Source organism: Sardina pilchardus, chromosome 5 (assembly GCF_963854185.1).
Source record: "Sardina pilchardus chromosome 5, fSarPil1.1, whole genome shotgun sequence".
NCBI classification, from domain to species: domain Eukaryota; kingdom Metazoa; phylum Chordata; class Actinopteri; order Clupeiformes; family Clupeidae; genus Sardina; species Sardina pilchardus.
Window position 1 is genome coordinate 27,210,127 of NC_084998.1, and position 13,384 is coordinate 27,223,510.

The 13,384-nt window shown below is 42.6% G+C and overlaps 1 protein-coding gene across 1 annotated transcript in view; it reads right to left on the reverse strand.

The window, feature by feature from the left end:
- The window catches only part of zbtb20 (zinc finger and BTB domain containing 20), a 64,153-nt gene that overhangs the window by 49,533 nt on the left and 1,236 nt on the right, over positions 1-13,384 (reverse strand). The window contains exon 3 of the mRNA XM_062537159.1: positions 631-827. The gene's annotated coding sequence lies outside the window, so the exon portion shown is untranslated. The remainder of the gene's footprint in view (positions 1-630; positions 828-13,384) is intronic.

Below are 13,384 nucleotides of genomic sequence, written 5' to 3' on the forward strand. Positions count from 1 at the left end.
CACACACACACACACACACACACACACACACACACACACACACACACACACACACACACACACACACACACACACACACACACACACACACACACACACACACACACACACACACACACACACACACACACATATATTTATCTATATTTAAATGTATGAATACACTAAAAATACATGTGCATATGTACATGCAAATACAGATACCCAAATTCACACACACACAGAAACACGTGGCAGGAAGCTACCAAACCATAGTGTGATATACATTCATATCCATTTAGAACGAGAATGAGACACACACATATCTTATGACAAAGAGGCAGAGAGAGAGAGAGAGAGAGAGAGAGACACACACACACACACACACACACGTCCTTTATATCAGTAAATACCCAGCCAATATAACCAATAATCTGCCAGCGTGTCCTACAGGTTCTATTGGTCATGTGAAAGTAAGACCAGGCCAACACACACACGTGCACTCAGCAGAGAGCTGGAGGAGACGACAGTCAGTAAACTCACACACACACACTCTCTCTCACACACACACACACACACACACACACACACACACACACACACACACACACACACCTACACACAGCCATAGGAAGTGTCTTCAGCGCTCACCTGTTACATGCACATGTGTGTGTGGTGGTGGTGGTGGCGGCGGGTGATAGTGAGTGAGTGGCTGTGGAGCCCCAGCGAGATGGCGGGTGACTGCGGGGTCTCAGCGCTGGGACATGTGGGGTCTCCGGGGCTCACATCGGCACCAACCCCCCCTCTCAGGACGCGCCACTGCCTCACGGCCCTGTTGCCTTGGCAACCTGTCAAACAACGAAGAAATGCACAATTAGTGGTCTGGAGGGATTCCGGCCACGCCCAGATAGTCGCTCCTACCCCATTGGCCGCCCTAAGAGAGCGATGCCTTCATGCATGCGCGTAGGACACAAATAGCTTCATAGCCAAAACGATCATTTTAGCCAATATACAACATTTATTTGCACCGTTAACGCATTCACATGTGCAGGACACATTAGCTTCATAGCCAAGCCAATCATTTTAGACAACATACAACAATTAAGTACACCATCTCATGTCAAACTAACACAGTCAATCATGCAGGACACATAGTCAATCATTTTAGTCAATATATAACAATTAAGCAAACTGCCTCATGTTTGTGAATTCACACGTGCAGGACACATTGGGCCTATAGCCAAATCAATCATTTTAGACAATATACGACAAATAAAGTAAACCGCGTCATGTTAAACTAACGCATTCACACACATACATTTTAGACAATACACAACATTTAAGAACACCGCGTCATGTTAAACTAACGCATTCGCATTCACACATATTTTAGACAATCCACAACGATTAAGTACACCGCGTCATGTTAAACTGACGCATTCACACCCATACATTTTAGACAATCTTCAACAATTAAGTACACTGGCGTATAACTCCCACGGGCAGGACGCTGGGCTCCACCGCATGGTCATGCCCGTGCCCACACCCACTGTGCCACTCACACCACGTGTGCCCAAGTCCGAGCGTGTTGGCAGGGACTCGCCGAGCGGCGGGCACAGTGTGAGCAACTCAGAGGAACAGCGGCAGACCAGACGTCTCCAGACTGGTACACACACACACACACACACACACACACACACACTCAGTGGCAGACATATCAAGACTGGGATGCCTCAAACACAATGCCAGGGTGATGTCCACAATCACTCTGTAGTAGAAATTTTGGATTACTAATAAATCTTGTTTTAGAAGTGAATACTAATTAACATTTATTACATAGAGGTGATTAACTTTACATTTTCATATATTATGTGTATGCTTTTCTATACATTCAATACAGTGTATCAACTGTGCTTTGTCTGTCATTTGCTCTCTCCATGTCATGACTTTCTAATAAAGGTCTTGCGACCCCCTTTTGTCACAAGCTAAGGGTATTCTGCTAGAGGCAGTAATTATTAGGAAGACCCTGACAGAGAACATGCTACGACCAGAAAATGCTGAGGGATGTATGTATTGTATAGACCTATTATCTTACTTACTTGGAGTACCCGCATGACTTGCGTTTGGCGCACAGATCACATGCTATGTCCAAAAAGTGTTCATGTATTGTTGTATTTTTGCATGTATGAGGAGCTTTGGAAAAGACCATTGTACCCATGTGATTTGTATTACCACAATGTAACTAACCATGTATAAGATGGGCCTTGCCCTAGAGATCTTCGAACAGTGTTATCAGAGCTATGATGTGGCTAGTGACCTGTTCCCGGTATCGTGAATAAACCTGCAGTGTTTTCTCACACCTGAGTGTGCCTGGAGATTTCTGACTACAACTCAATCCCTGAGATTTAAATCCTGAGCATCGTTCAGTCCCCAAGATTAGGCCTCCAGCTCTCCCATCAGCAGCACGCCCTGGTACACACACACACACACACACACACACACACACACACACACACACACACACACACACACACACCAGAGTGTGTACTGTTCCCCCACAATGGTGTACATACACATGTACACACACACACACACACACACACACACACACACCTGAGTGTGTACTGCTGTCTCACGTTGGTACACAAACACATGCAATCACACGCACGCAGGCACGCACGCACGCAGGCACGCACGCACACACACACCTGTGTATGCTCCTCTCCCATCCACAGGTACACACTGAATTTGATGGAATTACAGGAGCCACTGGGAAATGAAAAGCTCCTGCTGCATGTGTTGTCTGTAGAAAATAAAAGCTTCATCTGAATATGAAATAATAGAGAAATGAAAATGAAATGAAATAAAGAAATCAAAAGCTTTGCCAGTATAAGAAATAAACGAGAAATTAAAATCTTTGTCTGTATGAAATAAAATAGAGAAATTCAAAGCTTGGTCTGTAAATGGCGCAAAATAAAGATATTCATATCTCTATTTTAAAGCTTTAGAGATAGAGCTCAATAGACAAGGCAATCATTTTAGACAATACAACACATACGTTCACCCCTATGCAATGTAACTTCAACATCATGATGCAAAATCTCATCACCTGAAAGTAACTGAAAAACGGTACAATTATAAAATTCATGAGTATTAATCTAGATTTACTATATTGACAATCCAGGCTGGATATGAATAAACCAGTACAACAAAGACATCTTTAATTTCTGAAATCTGTTTATTTTTTCATCTCTTCCACAGTTTATTTTTTCAGCTGCTCTTTGGCCTACCTGCCACTGCCTTTCAAACACCCTAAAGGTGTGCTATCAGATTGGAGTCAAAGTTTTCTCTTGTTCCTTCTTCACAAACTCTTCCGTGATTCAGGCCAAGTGCTCTGGATTGTTATTGTGGAACGTCCCTCCTCATGTCGGCCAGTAGTTTCGTACTATCTGTAAATAAACCGTCCGTCCCCTAAACCTATTACACTTGTGCAGCCCCCTATCATCACACTCCCGTGCGCTCTCTCTGCCTCGTGCACTCCTCTTCCCCCGTGCACTCCTCTGCCTCGTGCGCTTCTCTTCCCCCGTGCACTCCTCTGCCTCATGCACTTCTCTTCCCCCGTGCACTTTTCTGCCTCGTGCACTTCCTTGTCCAGGCTATGCTGACGCCAAACCTGCCGGAGCGTTGGAGAGCCCCGCGATGGTAACGTTTCACTTAATCTCCCCCCATCGTCACATCACCAAACACTCCAAATACCCATCAGGCTTGTCTTCGTCTTCTTTAGACAGTTTAATCCGGCAGTTTTGTGCCGTAGGGAAAGAATGTCTCTTTTCACTTGGATGACGCCCGTAGAGGTTGATGTTATGCAATATCCGTTACAAACTGTGGTGGCCGAAACTCCGATCTTCATTGATAACTCCTGTGTCGGGCCTATTGCACACACACACACACACACACACACACACATACACACTCACTGTGCATTGAGTTAGCTGGAACTCCAATCCCCATCACTCACCCCTGTGAAGAGCCAAATGCACGCACGCACACACGCACGCACGCACGCACGTACTCACACACACACACACACACACACACACACACACACACACACACACACACACACACACACACACAGAGAGAGAGAGACACTGTGGTAGTTGAAACTCTGATCTCCATCACACACTGAGTGAGACTGTGTGAGTAGCCCGGTGTCCATAATGACGTCGGCACAGCAAACCCTAATGCTTTGCAGTCACACACACACACACACACACACACACACACACAGTGCAGTGTAGAACGTATAGAGATGTGTAGAGATGTGTACAGCACATAGAGATATGAGCAGCCTATAGAGATGTGGAGAGATGTGTATAGAAGTGTAAAGTGTATAGATGTGTAGAGATGTGAACAGCGTATAGAGATCAGTAGAGATCAGTGTTCAGTCTAAAGAGATGTGTAGAGATGTGTAAAGGTGAATACAGCCTACTGAGATGTGAACAGCGTATAGGGATGTGTAGAGAGATGTGTTGAGCCTATAGAAATGTGTACATCGTATAACGTTTTGTTGAGATGTGAAGAGATGTGTTCAAGCTTTAGAGATGTGTACGGCCTTTACAGATGTGCTCAGCATATATAGATGTGAACCGCATATTAACATGTGTTCATTCTATAGAGATGTGTTCAGCATATAGAAATGTGTACATCGTATAACGGTTTGTTGAGATGTGTTCAAGCTATAGAGATGTGTACAGCCTATACAGATGTGTTCAGCGTATATACTGTAGATGTGAACAGCTTATTAACATGTGTTCATCCTATAGAGATGTGTTAAGCGTGTAGAGATGTATAGAGATGTGTTCATCATATAGAGATGTGTAGAAATGCGTGCAGCCTGTAGAGATATGTAGCGATGTGTTCATGCTATAGAGATGTGAACAGCATATTAACATGTGTTCATCCTATAGAGATGTGAACAGCATATTAACATGTGTTCATCCTATAGAGATGTGAACAGCATATTAACATGTGTTCATCCTATAGAGATATGTAGAGATTGTGTTCAGCATATATAGATGTGAACAGCATATTAACATGTGTTCATCCTATAGAGATATGTAGAGATTGTGTTCAGCATATATAGATGTGAACAGCATATTAACATGTGTTCATGCTATAGAGATATGTACAGCGTGTAGAGATGTGTAGAGCTGTGTTTATCCTATAGAGAATAGAGATGTGTAGAAATGCGTACAGCGTGTAGAGATGTGTAGAGCTGTGTTTATCCTATAGAGAATAGAGATGTGTAGAAATGCGTACAGCGTGTAGAGATGTGTAGAGCTGTGTTTATCCTATAGAGAATAGAGATGTGTAGAAATGCGTACAGCGTGTAGAGATGTGTAGAGCTGTGTTTATCCTATAGAGAATAGAGATGTGTAGAAATGCGTACAGCGTGTAGAGATGTGTAGAGCTGTGTTTATCCTATAGAGAATAGAGATGTGTAGAAATGCGTACAGCGTGTAGAGATGTGTAGAGCTGTGTTTATCCTATAGAGAATAGAGATGTGTAGAAATGCGTACAGCGTGTAGAGATGTGTAGAGCTGTGTTTATCCTATAGAGAATAGAGATGTGTAGAAATGCGTACAGCGTGTAGAGATGTGTAGAGCTGTGTTTATCCTATAGAGAATAGAGATGTGTAGAAATGCGTACAGCGTGTAGAGATGTGTAGAGCTGTGTTTATCCTATAGAGATGTGTACAGTCTTTAACTCAGATCATTCAAACACAGATACTGCTTCACATCAAAAACAATTACACAATAAGCTCTGTGATTTAAATGAGCGTGTGTGTGTGTGTGTGTGATGATCTCAGAAATCTGTTCTTTACAATTTTCACCACACTAGAATACAACTACAGTTGATAAACACACACCAAACACAACGGCAGGCACCTCATACGAGCACACACACCAATGCACACCACAGGCACACCACAAAAACACACAACAGTGCATATTGCACACACACACACACACCGAAACCACGCGTTCTCCGTCGGAAAACTGCTCTGACAAGAGTGACTGATACCAAAGCCAAAACAGTAAAAAGGTCATCCTTCCCTGTTTCTCTCTCGCTCTCGTACACACTTACACATGCACAAACATACATACACACACACACACACAATTATTACAGCACCTTTTCACACACACACACACACACACACACACACACACACACACACACACACACACACACACACACACACACACACACACACACACACACACACACACACACACACACACACACACACACACACACCAGTCATTAGCACCCACCCCCCCCCCCCCACACACACACACTCTCACTTTAACAAGTGTGAAATTCTTCATATGTATTATCTTTGTCTGTCTGTCGCACACACCTTTACACGTGTACACCAATACGTTTGTACCCAACTTTGTCGACTAACCAGCGTACTCAACTGTGAACATACAGTGCAGGATTAGACAATTCGTTCTGAATTGCACACAAATTCCAAATACACACACAGCACTATTTTAATGTCTAATTTATGAAAGACACACACACACACACACACACACACACACACACACACACACACACACACACACACACACACACAGACACACACACACACACACACACAGATTTGGGCCAAGGTACATTCCAATATAAAGTTGCAAAACGTATTTAATCTCGAACAAATCGCCATGTGCTCCTGTGTGTGTGTGTGTGTGTGTGTGTGTGTGTGTGTGTGTGTGTGTGTGTGTGTGTGTGTGTGTGCCTATGCACAGTTTTGTCTCCAGCCAGATTCTATAGATTTTGCAAATCCAATTGTTTCTATAAATCTGGGGTGAGCCGGTACATGCGTGTGCATGTGTGTTTTAAGAGATGCCTGTACACAAAGAACATGTGATCTGGATGACCTGACGATGAATATCTGGGGGGTTAAATTAATAATTGTATTTTTTTAAAAGAAAACATACAGAAGTCTGCTTCTTCTACACACCCTTACAGCCACTAAGGAACAAACGGAACAAATGAACAAATCTTATTTCTGTTCGGCTCCTGGACTGGGGCAGCACTAAGCAGCTTAGATTTACAACATCAATACCACCACAAAGATGGAAAAACAACAACGCATAGAAAACACCTACATCCAGAATCAGCACCTTTTACAATAGATCTACATCAACTACAATCAACACCGAAAACACAAATATAGTATGTGTGTGTGTGTGTGTCTGTGTGTGTGTGCGTCAGGTGCCATCCCTCCTTCCTAAACATCAATGTCTCTCTCTCTCTTTCTCTCTCACACACACACACACTTCTCCAGCAGGCAGGCTGCACCCCCATGCAACTCGCCCTGTCTGGCTGAATTGGCCTGAGTGTGGATACAACATTACCACTGATAACGACCAGACAGATAATATTAACAACAAGACTTACACTCTGTCTCTATTAGACATGTGTACACAGCCACACACACACACACACACACACAGACGAAATTTTATCGACAAGAACACGTCCTCACACTTGCCGTTGTGAACATGTCTGCAGACACACACACACACACCACACACACACACAAATGTGTGCGCACACTCACAAACAAACACGTATGCATGCATGCACACACTTATTCACTCACACTGTGACACAGGCACACGTGCGTGCACACGCACACACACACGCACACACTCACACCTACCGTGGTAGAAACAGGCACAATGAACTTCAGTTTGCTTCATTTTATATATTTAAATGTGCTAATGAAGATAATCAGAAATGTTTTAATTTGTTGTGATTACAGTATAATTAAAATGATATCATCATGTTTTTAGAGCATGTGTACACAAATCATAATAAGCAATGAGAAATCATAGAACACCCCAACATACTCAAAAGAGGATCATACGCAACATAGCCAAAGTTAGCAAACAAATCCATAAGTAAGAACAACTGGCCCATACACAAAAACACAACAGACGAACCGAATGGGGCAGCCAGGACAGACACCAACTTCAAACATGCAAACTAGCGATATTAATATAACGAGTAATAAAACTCATAAAATGCCCCACCTCCCCCCTGATACACACAAACATGCACAACACACGCACGCGCGCGCGCACACACACACACACACACACACATACACACACACCGAGCACACAGATAGTGCTGCCTCTCCTCCCTCTCACACAAACGCTCTCTCTCATTCTCACTCAATTTCTCTCACACACACACATACACACACAGGAAAATAAAATACACATGCACACGGTCTGTTTGTCTCACAGACAGTTAAATAAAACACACATGCTAACTTCCATTTTATAATTTGACAACAGTTCTGCCACATGCACAAGATCGCGCAATATGCTACGGAGTAGGCTACTCTTGATAGTCATACCGAAACTCATTACGGCTTCTTATGTCACTCTGAAAGTAAGTGAATCGGTCAAAGAGTTAAAGCATGCAGATTCGGCCAACGCATCCGGTTAGATATCAGAGCTGCGTCAATCTCGGCACATACATCGCCAAGGCCACTCTCTTCCTGCGCTGAGCAACGGCCGGTAGGCCTGGGCGATATGCATTCGTTATTGCATTGCAATTACGTTGCAATTTGTAGCCTTTGTGCCTTTCTCGTTCTAGGTTAACTTCAGACCCATTGTTCACTGGTCTTACGGTGAAATCTTCCATAAATTGTTACTGCTAATTGAATTTACAGAAACACATAATCTTAACTTAGACCTTAGGCTACCCGACAATTACGCATGGGAATTCAAATCGGATGTTATCATGATTTTAAACTTGAAGGTCTCCAAATTCGGCCATCAGAGCTGGTGCTTTACTATTTACCTTCTTTAAACGACATTATGGATTGAGTGTAATACATTACAAACTAATTAATTTAGCAAGAGGTGAAAGACATGTGCGTGATGTAATTTTGCGAAGTGTGTGTGCGTGTGTGTGCAAGAGAGAGAGAGAGAGAGAGATATTTTCTCAGAAGCTGAGTGCGCATTGGAAAGCTGGAGAAAGCGAGAGGGAGCGTGGAGATTCTCTCTGTCTCCTGGTGTAAATAAAACTGCATCTTATTATTATATATTTAATAATGCGTGCATTTCTGTGTCTGTGTGTTTGTGTGTACAAGGGACCCAGGGGTCCGAAACAGCATACGTGCGTATCGAAGTCCATTAACTGAAAATGATATTTCATAAGAGGCATTCATGTTAGTAGATCTTGTAGCCAGTTCCCCGAAAACAATGACATTTTCCACAAAACTTTAGGTTCAGCACAACACAATAAATAATCCATCTAAGGCTAAAACAACAAGGGCATTCAGACTCTGACTTGTTTCACAGAAATGTTCTTGAACTTTTCAGAGGGATGTTTTTCAATGACAATTTGCCATTTAACCCTTAATCCATGAAAAATCTAGGGTTGCAGGTTGGCATAATGTTCCAGGTAAGAACAAATATAAATTGAAGCCAGAGATGACTGGAGCATATCTAAATAGTAATCATCCACAACAAATGAATAACGTATCAATAAACGGTTAGAAATTGACAAAGGATGAATTTGTATTGTGAGCTGCATCATTCATTGGCAGAGTTAGTCTATGACAGACTATAAGGCCTGTTTACACCTTTCAAGGTATAGCGTGTCCTGTCCACAATCGGTGAATAAAGGCGTGCAAGACAAGACACTGAGGTGGTGAGAAACGAAATGAAATAAAAACTCGTGTATTCGATGTAACAGGAAGTCTGCATTCCTGGTTAACACCCAGATAGCAAGGTGACATTGATATGATGTTGATTTTCCATCTAAATCATCATTTTGGTTGAGATTGAAATCTCAATGGTAAATCGACATTGAAACAGCATTACAATCCTGACAAAAACCCGACAGTGCAAGAGCATTGATAACAGATGCATTGAAACAACATTGGTTTATAGTTCATATTGTCATAATCGATAGAGCATCGATATAGCGTTCACGAAAAGACATTGAAAAGTCGTGGATTTATGATGGACTGGGATTTATGATTGACTGGGAAATCTTAACGTGGTGATTGAAAAGTGGTGGGTTTATAGATGACCGCGCGACGACATTTAAACATTTAAACTGTTTGCGGGTCGGGAGAACATTAGGAGCAACAGTTCAGTCAGACCAACGGTGTTCAACTCTCTCTCAAGTTCGTCGCTCCTAATGGTAAGCAAGCAGCATTTATTTATTCTAACATTAATGTTTCATTGTGAAATTGTACTAGGCTACATCAAATGTTCACAGTTTATCTGCATCGTACTGTACAGTAACGTTACGACTTACTACAAACAGACTCATGCTTGTTTACTAAATATTAGGCTAGCTAGCCTACTTTGTTACGACAGATCATCATAATGTTATTAACATTACTCGGCAGTCTAGTTTTTAATTAGGCCTAGCAGCTACTTAAGTTCTCTGTAAGTTATTATTCGTATGATTTACATAAAATATTTGCTACGTTACGGTAAAAATGTTAGGCTGAAGATGAACGTTAACGTGTTTGCTAACTATTCAACTCCGTGAGTCTAACTTAAAAAACGGAGTTATGCTAACACCATCTTCTATATAAATATTCTATGATTATTCTTAAGGTTCACTTGTAAGTAGCCATCAGTTTTAATTGAACACATATCTCTAACACTGTCTCTTTTCCCCTTCTATTTCTGCCTTCTCACTGCAGCTGGATGGTGGAGGATGACTAGCTGCAACCGGGAGGCTTATGGATGAATGGATGGCAGTGAAGCACAGCACACGTGGATTTCTAAGTGAAGAGTGGATAAATAAATTGCACTTGCCTTTCAAACTGAAGAAGTTGTCCATGGCCTACCTACGTTTTCAGTAAGTTGTATTCGTATGATTTACATAAAATATTTACTATCGCTGTCAAAATGTTTCACTTAAGGGTATAGCCATCAGTTTCAGTTTAACACATTTCTCTAACACTTGTCACTTTTTTCTTCTATTTCTGCCGTCTCACTGCAGCTGGATGGTGGACGATGACTGCAACCGGGAAGTGTATGGAGGGATGCTATACGGAATGGATGGCAGTGAAGCACAGCACATGTGGATTTCTGAATTAAGAGTGGATGAATAAATGCACTTGCTTTTCAAACTGAAAAGAAGTTGTCCATGGTTATTTGTGCAAGCTTGTGTAGCCTAAACCAGACATAGCCTACAGCCTAGCTTCTGGCTAGCCTAATTTATCCTGGCTGTAGATAAAGCAGGATATGAATTTACCAATATTTTGCCTGCTTAATACTGGTTTACTGTGGTTTAATATCAATTGAAATACCATTGAAATCACGTTGATCTTTAGTAGGGCTGTAGCCTAATTTCAACGTTGTTTCAATATTAATTTTCATTGAAACAGCATTGAAATTCCATTGATTTGTAGTAACACTTTCGACGTTGGTTCAATGATAATAGAGGGTGCAAAATGTTGTAGAATCAACGTTGCAGTGCGATGTTGATTCAATGATTCTAGTGTTGACGAGGTAATGTTGATTTAACGTAGATTCAATGACTAATTGCTATCTGGGCAGTCAGGTACCGGTGACAGCTGGCGGGGAGCGACAGAGAAAACGGGACAATCTATTCCAGAGGACATTGCTTCAACAACTGTTAAGCGTTTATTCATTTATTTCGAGCTGTTCAAAAGCGCAGGTAGGCTACCTGGAAGGTGGCAATTGAAGCCAATGAGAAAGTTTGTGGGCTATGCGAGCCGTTCTTGCTCTGTCTCCCTCTCTCCCACTTCATCAAGCCTTCCTCAAATTTGAAATCCATAATAAATGACCCGATCGTCATAACCTACTTTTGTTTCTGTCGGGTCGGTAATCCGAGCGAGTGAGCGCGCTCCGATGCAGACTCTGGCACGGATCTGCCCCTGATGCTCACTCTCGAGCGCCTGCAGGGTGTGCGAAGTGTGGCCTCGCGACCTGATCATATTCCTCGTCCAAGATTTTGAGCCACGTGCACCATCTAATGCCGATGGAATTGGTCTGATAATAAGCGACTCGTCCGACATCTGATTCAAATCGAAGCAGCTCCAGTATAGGACACGGCGAGAGCCCAGACGAGGCTCCAGGGCACCGAGTCTCTACCATACCTGACCCCTCCGCTCTCAGTGTCCAGAGACAGGGACATGCCCAAGCAGTATATTAGGCCACGCTGGGCCTTCGTGGTGCCTCTGCATTGGCATCGACTGAAGCATGTCATTAAATCTGATTAGATGGTCGCTATTCATCCCAAATAAAATGACCAGGCACAAGACAATAAAACAAAAAATGTTAACTGAGTATCCTGGTAAAGGTCGTCTTGGGGATAGGCCACACACTTCGTTAGTTTGCATGTTTCCGAACTTGAAATAAGCTGGATCTCTGTGGGCTGCACAGGAAATGTTTAGTGTGATAGGCCATCCGAATAAATTACAATCAAAAGAAAGCCAAGAACGTCCACCTCGGCTGACACAAATTCCATTTAAAGCTTTTTTAGAAAGAAAAAAATGGGTTATAATGTGAAAATAAATACGCAGCCTCCTTTGTCATTAGGTTGTTTGAGTATCCTATTCTAAATATTGAGATAAGTAAATACTTGCCGAGCGTAGGCCTATGCTTTCCAGCGTATGAACACAATAGCACCCCATGCAACTAATAGGCCACAAGGAAATAGGTATACATGAAAAGTGATCAGGCCCAGGAGACGTATGTCTCAGTTTATGTATAGCCTAATCACTAAACTATCTGTGAAAATCTTACAGCCAAATAGCTGGTACGGCGCAAGCACGAGCGATGAGGGGTCAAGAGATACTTCAAACAGGCCTATTTTTCCCCCCTTTTTTGGTCAGGGATAGGTCTGCTACGTGTGCTCGTTACTGTGGCAGATATTAAATATTGAGGGGACATTGTGTTTGGCAGTTGGCTGTCTCTGTGTGTGTGCACGCTGAGGACCATCAAAGCCGAACGGCTCCGCACAAAAAAAAAAAAACAGAGCTACACGCCGTCACCCAATATCATAAGCTAGTCTTCATTAACAAAATGATCCCATTTCATTACATTGAAATAGCAATTCTCTAGTAATCAGACGAAGGCTATATTAGCGCGTGCATTGCTCGCTCTGCCTCTCCCTCCCTCTCCCCTCCCTCCGAATGTCACCTCAGGTCTTCTCTCGCCTCAAAACGGCCGACCCGACCCGTCACTCGCCGAAACAGGCTAGCCCTCTCTCCGAAATGAATCTCCATGTCCCCTTTCCTCGTCCATTATTTTCTAATAACCAAATATAGCCTACACGATTTACAGTAGCCTACACACAAATAAACTCGTTCTAA